Genomic DNA, 10399 nt, shown 5'->3' on the forward strand with positions numbered 1-10399 from the left:
TAAACACTTTAGTGACGTGAAAAATTATCTTAACATATTATATAGAGTAGGAGACATGTATAGATTGTTTACATCTGTGCCACTAGACCAACAACCAATTTTTGTTAAGCAAAGGAGGAGTTCAATTTAAAATCCGATTTTTAAAAAAGTTAATTTTAATGCCTTTGCCTAATTGTACCAGTTCTTCAAATGTGGATTGAAGAACTGGTACAATACTTTGGAGCACAAGAAGAAAGGAGGGGCAGCTGGAGATGCGTACTAGCATTCCATTGAAAGCAATGGCTGATGACCCAGGCCACTTGGGAAGGACTCCACTGAGGCTTATGTGGATCTCTTTCCAGCTGTATCTGTAGGGAGAGTGGATCACCTTTGATATTAGATCAATCATTACTCAGCATACAGCTTTGCTTGAGAGATGTTTACATTGTCATGTTCAGTAATATAAATACATATATTGAAATAAATTCCATTGAAAGCAATAGGATTTAAAAACACACTGGCCGGTTAGATGCTATGGGAAGCCCACGTGCAGGATAGATGCAACAGTACCCTCCTGCTCACATTCCCCAGAGACTGGTATTTAGAAGCATACTGCATTCACCTCCAAGTTAAATTTTTGGTTCAGGTGCATTAACTGCCAGTAATAATAATAATAAATTTTATTTTTCAGCCGCCTATCTGTCCAGGTTAGGGACACTCTAGGCGACGAACAACAAGAATAAAAACAATACATATAGATCAACATAATCAAATTTTAAGCTAAAAAACCATTCATTAATTCAGAACATAAATTAATCTGTCCCAATCTTGTAGGCCTGCCTGAACAGCCAGGTCTTCAAGGCTCGGCGATAGCTGGACAGGGAGGGAGCATGTCTGAGATTGAAAGGGAGAGAGTTCCAGAGGGTGGATACCTTTATGAATCCACTGCTAAAAAAAGAGAAAGAAATATATTTTGAGAATTTGTTACCTAATCATTTTCTGAAAAGCACTGGAATCTTGAATGTTAGGAGTCCTCAGTTTTGCTCCTGATATTTTTGCTGCAATGGCCAGAGATCCCATACTCCATTCATACACTTATCCACAGCAGTAGCTATTAAAGGACTAACCAACATATTACATGTAAAAGCAGCCGTGGGCTCTGCAATGCAGGCTCAGTCCTCAGGGCTATTAGCTGTGGAAGAGAAAGTTGATTCCCAAGTGTTTAAGCCTGTATGTTTTCCCATCTGTGGCTATTTATTACATTTATTACATTTGTATGCTGCCCCAAAACAAAGAGGTCCCTGTGTGGCTTACAATAAACAAGTAAAAAATGATTGACATACAAAATAACATGAAATCATTAAAAAAAACAGGGAAAGTATATAAGCACAACAAAACAGAACTTGCTGCAGCCCAAAATTAAAAACAGATTTTAAAAAAGAGGTCCAGATTTCCTGGGCTATTTAACTAATAGCAGCTCCAGGGGGGTCATCTCAATTAGGGCCAATGAAGGATTTCCTCCCAATGAAAATAGCAGCTTCAGAGGAGCAATTTTCTCCAGGACCGCAGCTAGGGAAGGAAGGTTTACATTCTTCCTCTGCCCCTGCTATGATCTTGAAAATTATTAGTCCTCCCAGAAGATGCTATTTGCATTTTATTTAATTTTTTGCTTGTATTAGAATAATAACAAACACAATTCAAATACAATTTGGGGATATACCTTTTTGCATTTTTTAAAAAGCAAATGCAAAGACATGCCTAGTTTCACCTTCACACTAGGAGATAAAGTTAAAAGATGCAAAAATGTGAACTGGGTAAGAGCCTTAGATTGTACAGGTCTCTGGAGCAGAATTCCTTTTGTCACATGCTAACACAAGGGAGATTCACCTCTAACCACTTTTAATTTTTTTAAAATTTTATGCTGACACAAATATCCCAATAAAACCTCAGAGGCAGTGCTTTTCAGTTTGAAGTTAGTTCTATGCAATATCAAAACTTCAAGGTTTTCCAAATGAAAATTATTTATGAAAAAGAAACAATGGCAATGGTCTAAAAGGGTTCTCCCCTCCAGTAAGTTACGTATTACCAAAAGGAGAAGCAGTTAATGTAATAAATTTGTTTTGTGCTGCATCACTGATTGGAAACATTGGTGGTCTCATTTAAAATATGTCTCTGCAGCCACATCAGATGTATGGCAATAATGAAGTCTTTAAAACTGCCCGGCAGAATTTATTTTATTAAAGAAACAGAATTTTTTTATTATTCCATTTCTCCCAGTCATCAAGCCTCTGGGTCTTTTTTGGCATAAAGACAGCAAATGCAAACCGGCAATTTCAATAGGATAAATTAGCAATAGTAAAGTCTTTTGTAAAAGATTCTATATTAACAAAAAACGAAATGCTAAATAATGTGTATACAAGTTCAAAGAAGACTGAAAACAGAATATTTAACAAATGTGAAATATTTCACTGAGTATCATTCAGCATATGCTTTTCCTTCATGAATTTCCCTAGTATAGCCTACCTTATGTGCACATCAACATTCAGGTAATTTTAGAATGTATTTGGAACAGATAGGGGAAAGGTGGGGAAGAGGCCTGTAAGAGAGGCAAGAATATGTCTATGTTACACTATAAACTTTTTAAAAATTGCAGCATTTAACAATGAGAGGGGGGAATATAGGATCAGCAAAAAACACAATTTGCAGAGAGGCAATTTATTATGGAATTTATTATGTTACGTTATACTTATGTTATGGTTTATTTCTAGGGGGGCTTTTGGGCAAAAAGGCCCCCAAGGCGGCTTACAAAGAATACACACAAACATAAAACACAAGAAAAAAGTTCAGATAACAAAATCTTAACATTTTTTAAAAAGCAACAACTAAAAACCAAATACATTCATCTTCATGGAGCAGGGCAGTCCCCAGAAAAATGTCAGAAAGAGGGGGGGGGGGTGAGGGAGCAAGGTAGGTGGAAAAGCTTGCCCTTTCATGGTCCAAGCACAGGCTCACCCCTGCAGCGGTCAGATGCTTCTGACAAAGTTGACTGTAGGCCATGAGAGCTTGTGCCATAATAGCATATATCACAATAATATTTTGTCACTTTTGCCACAAAAACATAGTATGCAAAAGATGTAAGTTCATGGTTTCTGATCCACAGCAATGTAAACCTAGAACTTCTATGTTTTAATGAAGAGTCAGTGTTACTTGGAGCAGGGCTGAACATTTAGCTGTGAAAAGTCCTTGCAACAGCAAGACTGTACAGAGTGATGATTACAAAAGGATACCCAAACTGCTTTATACTCAGCTATAATAATCTTAATTTGTTCCCATTCAGAATTGACCAGTCAACAAAGTGAATTACTACTACAGGCGGGCCCCGCTTATACGGCAGGTTCCGTTCGGACCCCTGCTGTAAAGCAGAACCCCATTGATTATAATGGGATGTGTCGAACGAAAATGCCATGAAAATGCCGCAAAATGCCACAAAATCACAAAAATCGGCTTTAAAAAGGGGAATTAAAGCCACCGCATTAGCGGAACGCCGGAAAGCGAAGCGCCAGAAAGCGGGGCCCTACTCTACTACTACTACTACTACTAATAATAAGGGGATCTCAGGGAATGCAGTAATTATCAAACTATTGCCTTAATATCCCATTCAAGTAAATAAAGTAATACTCAAGATTCTACAACAAAGGCTCATACCATATATGGAGTGAGAAATGCCAGATGTCCAAGCTGGATTTAGAAAGGGAAGAGGTACCAGAGATCATATTGCAAACATTTGTGGATAATGGAATGGACCAAGGAATTTCAGAAGAAAATCACCCTGTGCTTTATAGATTACATCAAAGGATTTGATTGTGTAGATCATGAAAAACTATGGAATGCTTTAAAGAAATGGGGGTGCCATAACATCTGATTTTTCTGATGCACAACCTGTACTCTGGACAAGAGGCTATTGTAAGGACAGAATATAGAGAAACCTATTGGTTCCCCATCAGAAAGGGTGTGAGATGAGTGTATTTTATCACCCTATTTGTTTAATCTATATGCAGAAACATATCATACAGAAAGTGGGATTGGATCAAGATGAAGGTGTGAAAATTGGAGGGAGAAATATCAATAATTTAAGATATGCAGACAATACCATACTGCTAGCAGAAACCAGGAATGATTTGAAACAAATGCTGATGAAAGTTAAAGAGGAAAGCACAAAAGCAGGACTACAGCTGAATGTCAGGAAGACTAAAGTAATGACAACAAAAGATTTATGTAACTTTAAAGTTGACAATGAGGACATTGAACTTGTCAAAGATTGTTAATACCTTGGCACAGTCATTAACCAAACTGGAAACAATAGTCAAGAAATCAGAAGAAAGCTAGGCCTGGGGAGGGCAGCTATTAGAGAACTAGAAAAGGTCTTCAAATGCAAAGGTGTATCACTGAACACCAAAGTCAGGATCATTCAGACCATGGTATTCCTGATCTCTTTGTATGGATGCAGAAGTAGGACAGTGAAAGAAGTGGATAAGAGAAAAATCAACTCATTTGAAATGTGGTGTTGGAGGAGAGCTTTGCGGATACCATGGACCGCGAAAAAGACAAATAATTGGTTGTTAGAACAAATTAAATCAGAACTGTCACTAGAAGCTAAAATGATGAAACTGAAGTTATCATACTTTGGACACATAATGAGAAGACATGATTCACTAGAAAAGACAATAATGCTGGGAAAAACAGTAGAAAAAGAGGAAGGCCAAACAAGAGATGGATTGATTCCATAAAGGAAGCCACAGACCTAAACTTACAAGATCTGAACAGGGTGGTTTACAAAATATTCTATTGGAGGTCGCTGATTCATAGGGTTGCCATAAGTCGAAATCGACCTGAAGGCACATAACAACAACAAAATAATAATACAACAGGGCATCAGATCTAGTTTCCATGGGTGGGGGCATCCCTTCAGCACCCAGGGCCACCCATCACACTTGTTTCAAATGATAGGGAGACCATCTGGAATAGTGTAGGAAGTAGTGATTGGACAGCTCTCTTTCTCCCCTGCCCTTCACCATCAGGATCTCTCTGCTGGATCAAAAGGGACCTCTGTGTCTGTGGAAGGCAAAGTCTGGATCCAACACATAATCATTCCAGGTATTATACAGAGTTTACTTAATGGTCCAGTTGATCCATTTGTTCACACTTCCCTTTTCTATACTTTTCCTCTTTATTACTTTGTGTTAGAGATAGGCAAGAAATTTTATTCAATTCTCATTTCAAGCTGAATCTATCAAATTCACACTTTCCAAAACAATATGAGAACTGAAGCACAGAGATCCTTTGCAATTTGAACATTCGCATTTTGCAATGCAGTTTGTCAACCAAACAATGTTTACAAAAATGCATATGTTGGAAAAGTGTGCATAAAAATGAATATATGAGTGAAAATAACATACAAAAATGTATTCTATGATGAGAAATTGCTCACAAAAATGTGTACATAAATCAAAACTGCCTACAAAATGTGCTTATTAGGAGAAATTTGCACTAAAATGCTGAAGAATTTTCATTTTAAAAAATTGCAAATAGCTGCATCCCACCCTGGTCTGAGTGCACCATCTTCCTGTCATCATAACCTCACCTCTTATTGTATTCTGCTTCTTGTTCTTTACTTTTGCTCTTCTTTTTTTATGAAAGAATTTTTCCCCATAATACATCAAAACTAAGCATTAAATAAATTCACATATATAGTTGCATTCATATTATGCTTATTATTCTCAATATTGGATAAGTAACAAAGGAAACCAGGGCTGTGGAGTCGGAGTCAGAGCTGTGGAGTCGGAGTCGGGAGCAATTTTGGGAAGAGTCAGAGTCGGTAGAAATGTACTGACTCTGACTTCCAAATAAATTTTGATTGACAAGAAGCAATTTTGGGTGGAGTCGGAGTCGGACAGTAGAAAAATAGAGGAGTCGGAGTCGGAGTTGAAGATTTGGTGTACCGACTCCACAGCCCTGAAGGAAACTTCAGGAAATCTGCAGTACCTTTAAATCTCTTCCAATTAAATTGAACAAAATATATGGACAAATGTTATTTTGAAATGCCAAGTTCCAATAGTTTATAAACACTAGGGGCTCTGGCCCTGCTTGCTTCACTTGCCAACCCTGCCTGCTGTCACCAGTGCTCCCTCCCATGTGTTGCTAGCACTTCCCCTCCCTCCCCCATGGGTCTCCAGCACTCCCCTCCCCCCTGCACATTGGTTGCCAGTGTTCCCCCACCCCATGGGTCACTAGTGCTCCCCCTTCCTCCCTCCCCCAGGTCAACAACACTACCCTCCCCCTCCCTCCATGGGTCACCAGCCCTTCCTCCTCCCATGGGTCACCTTCCTCCCACCCACCAAGGGCCAGGCCAAACCTCTGCCCCTCTCACTTGCTCACTCACCTGCACACTGCTGCTACCACCAGGCACCTCACACACTGCCACTAGGTGGCTCATACGCCACCAACACTGGGCACCTTGCACACACACCCACTGCCCCGCCTCACCTCACCTAGCCTTGCCTCACTGCATCACAATAGTTGTGAAAGCATCTGTGCAGGCATGTAGCTTTGCAGAAGTATTCGTGGGCAGTGTGTAGCTTAGAAAAATGTTATATAGTAGAAAACCCCATCTTTCAATAAATCTACTTCTGCTCTTCTAAACTCTCTTCAGTTTTTTTTTAAAGTCACCCTTCCACATCATCTTGTATCTCACCATCTTTCTTCATATTCTCTTGCTGAAGCATGGATTAATCCTCTTGCCACTGAGTCCTGCTGCTCTTCTGTGTGGCCCCCTTTATGTTACCTACCACCCAATTTTTACCCTATGGTTTGGGGAGATCACATTGGTTTCCCTGCCTTCTGCCTGTCATTACCAGCTCCTTCCTCTTTCTCCTCTTTTGAATTTCATTTAATTTGTCTTTTCTATTATTTATTGATAAACTAGTTCTATTTCTACCTACCTGGCTGAATTTGAATCCCAGTTCTCCCCCTCCCTCCCCCTCCCTGTTGTTATTATTTTATTATATTTATTATGAACATTTATTGCCCACCCTTCATCAGAAGATCGTAAGACAGGTTACGTAATAATAAAATGCAGTATTAAAATGTGATACATATATAATCAGCTAAAAGTCACTTCATCATTGTTGTTATATGCCTTCAAGTCGATTATGACTTATGGCGACCCTATGAATCTTTTTGGATATATTCATAGGGTTTTCATAGTAAGAGGCATTCAGAGGTGGTTTACCATTGCCTTCCTCTAAGCCTATGGCACCTGGTATTCTCAAGTGGTCTCCCATCCAAGTACTAACCAGGCCTGACCCTGCTTAGCTTTCGAGATCAGATGAGATTGGGCATGTTCAGGGTAGTATGGCCCCTTCATCATAACCAGTATAAAATTGCAGCATGGGGGAACAATCATTTAGACATTCCCAAAAGCTTGGTAAAATGATGTTTTGTTGCATGCCTTTGAAATATGTGCAGGGTTGGCTCCAGATACATATCTAAATGTAGGGAGTTTGTGATGGTCCTTTCACACTTAGTCAGCCTGCAGGCCCCCAATGGTGGTGGAATTGCTAACAAGCCTTCCCCTGCTGATCTTAACTCTCCAGCTGGTTGGCACAAAGAGAGGAGGTCTTTCAGGGATTTGGGACTCAAATTGCTAAGGGCTTTATATGTCCAAGTCAAGACCTTGAATTGGGCCCCTTACTCACCGTGATTTTTCCTCTTAACTGCCCAACCTCCAATCCTACGTGCTAAACTGGTCACAGTTTAAATTTCATCATTATGTAAGACTCTTTCATGTGTTGCATGCATAAAAGGGCCCCCATGCAAGTACTGAGGAGTGGGGCTGTCCTCCTGCCCCTGACATTGCACAGTGTCATCTATGCCCAATGCCCGCAACTTATGGACACCTGCGGGCAAAGCCTCCATGTGCAAATCTCTTTGGACATATGTACCTGGCTGGGTGCTCCATTTCAAACAAAATAGAAAGCAAATAGCAATAGTTGCTCAGCTGGAACCAGTGCAGCTGGCCACTGGAGGACCAACTGGGCAGTAGCCACCTGCAGAGTTAGGCCAGGCCTTATGTGGAGAAAACATCCCTCCCTCCCTCCCTGTCAGGCCCAGGATGCGACTCAGGAACCAGACCAGAGGTTGTAGTTAATTCGTGTTTTATTAGGGTAATGTCCAAACAAAGACTGCGCTTTCTCATGAAGCAATACAGGGATACAGGTCCTGCAACATTGGGAGAAAGTTGACAGAGCAAGGGGCTGCTTCCCGCCTGTTCTTTAAGAAGGGGCTAAACGGGCGCGCAACCTTTCGCTCCTCCTTAACTCCCCCTCAGGTACTGCCCGCCTTCCCCCCCTTCTCTCCTGTCTTTTCAACCATCTGCGTGTGCGTGGTGAGGGGGGAGGCATCACCTCCTCCTCTTCTGAAGTGTCCGATTCCACTATGGGTGATAAAGAAGGAGCTGAGGGTAAACCATCTCTCCGCCTTTCTGCTGTGATCAGCCCCCCCTCTTGCTCTGAGCTGCGGAGAAGGGAGGGCCTGGGAATGTCTGGGGGGGATTCTAAAACTTCAAGGCTCTCAGGCTCCCCGTTGCTAGGCGACCCTATCTCTGGCATGTCCTCTGTTTCGGCTTCGCTCCACAGAGGGTAAGTTCCTCCCTCCTCCCTCTGCCAGCCATCTGAATCCTCTTCTTCCAACCCCCCAGGAGCCCAACTCATCCTCCCGACACTCCCTCCCTCCCTTCTTCAAGTATTCCTTGGCACGAGGGTTGGTGAAATCTTACCAGACTTAGAAGAAGCCTTATAATACTTGGGCCATCTTCTCTACAGTGGGTGTTGCAACTGTGGTAAGTTACAGCTGCTGGTGCCACAGGGGACTGCCATTGGGTTCTATCTCAAGCAACATAATGGTTTGGCACATTCATGACCGATGTGCTGTCCACTTCTATGCATGTTTACTTGGTGCTCATCCTGGAGCCAAAGTGGGTCTGTTCAATACTGGAGCCAAAGTGGGACTGTGTACTAAGTAGGCATGCTACAGTTTAAAATACAAATCCCTTCTCTTTTCTTTAAAAAAGCTTGTCAGAGAGAGAGAAAGAAAAAGAGAGAGTTCTGTGTTGTTGATAGCAATGCTGCATTTGTTGTGGAAAATATCACAGGTTTTTTTTTAATGCTTTTTGCAATTTTTAGTGTGGGCTTTGGACATTGCTGAATCTCACCTAAAAATCTTTTTATCCCTCCCCCCTGAAATTTGCAGCGGTCTCCGTATTTACACCTGTATTGTGAAATTTTTGATTAGTAGACATGTGCCCATTACTCAGAATTTCATACATGCGCAAAACAATCCAAATCATGGGAAGGGGGTGGCAGTGGAGGGGGTGGCGGAAAGCTCTGTGGCATCCACTCCCCATTCAGGAGCTACCAGGCTGGCTAATGCTGGCTCAATTGGGAGTCATGTGAGGAGGCTGGAAAAGCAAAAGCCAGTTCTCACAAATGCCCCTACCAGGGAGTAAGCGCTCTCCACTGACCACCATGGAAATTATTTTCCTCCACCAGCTTATTGATTGGCGGAAATTCTACCTGGATCAGGACCTGCAGAAGAGTTCCAAATGTGGGGAGGATGACGGTTAAGTCCTCCCCTCCGCTCCTCCTCCCCCACAGCCCCAGAATGCTCCATTTTAAGGTCTTCCTTCTCCTTTTGCCAGCTCTCCGTCCACCAGGCTCACCATCCCTGGCGAACCCATGGCTCTGCCAGGATGAGGGGCTTCTGCCGGTGGAGTGTGGAAGTGCTGAGAGCTACTGGCTCAGCTGGGGGTCCACCACATCCAACTCCTCTCAGCCTGGTGCAGATACAGGTTGGATTGCTCCCTATCACACAATAAAATCACTGATCCTTAAAAACTCAGTGCCATTAATTAGCTTACAGTTATACCAACATTTCTAAGTATTTAAGGCTCATCAAGCGACAGAGATGTTGTTTGGGGTGTCCTCCCCTTTAAAGATATTAAAAATCTTTTTGTTATTTTTATAGTCATCATGCTTTTGGAGCTAGCAAGTCATCCCATTTGTCCAGAGGGAGCAGCGAAGCTTTAAAATGTGTTATGGTTTCTGGGGGGAAAGTGCTTTTCCCTTAGTGATTTGTGCAGAAATGCTAGGTAAGACCTCCAAGACTACAGTGCTTATTTTATGTAAAGCATCAGGTTGGTCTTTAAATAGCAATCCCAGAAGCACAAAGCATTTTATTATCCATTAAGTTACTTAGCATCCACTGTATTTTTTTTTAATGAAAATTATTTTCCCCCAGAGGAGGGCCTAATACATAGGTGTTCTGGCAAAGAGAGAAAAGATAGAAGTATCTGCAGCAAATAATA

At 41.6% G+C, this 10399-nt stretch overlaps 1 pseudogene; it reads right to left on the reverse strand.

Moving 5' to 3' along the window:
- Positions 1-7282: 7282 nt before the first annotated feature.
- Positions 7283-7401, reverse strand: LOC133386304 (5S ribosomal RNA; annotated as a pseudogene).
- Between the last annotated feature and the right edge of the window lie 2998 nt (positions 7402-10399).

Source organism: Rhineura floridana, chromosome 5 (genome assembly GCF_030035675.1).
Source record: "Rhineura floridana isolate rRhiFlo1 chromosome 5, rRhiFlo1.hap2, whole genome shotgun sequence".
In the NCBI taxonomy this organism is placed as follows: Eukaryota; Metazoa; Chordata; class Lepidosauria; order Squamata; family Rhineuridae; genus Rhineura; species Rhineura floridana.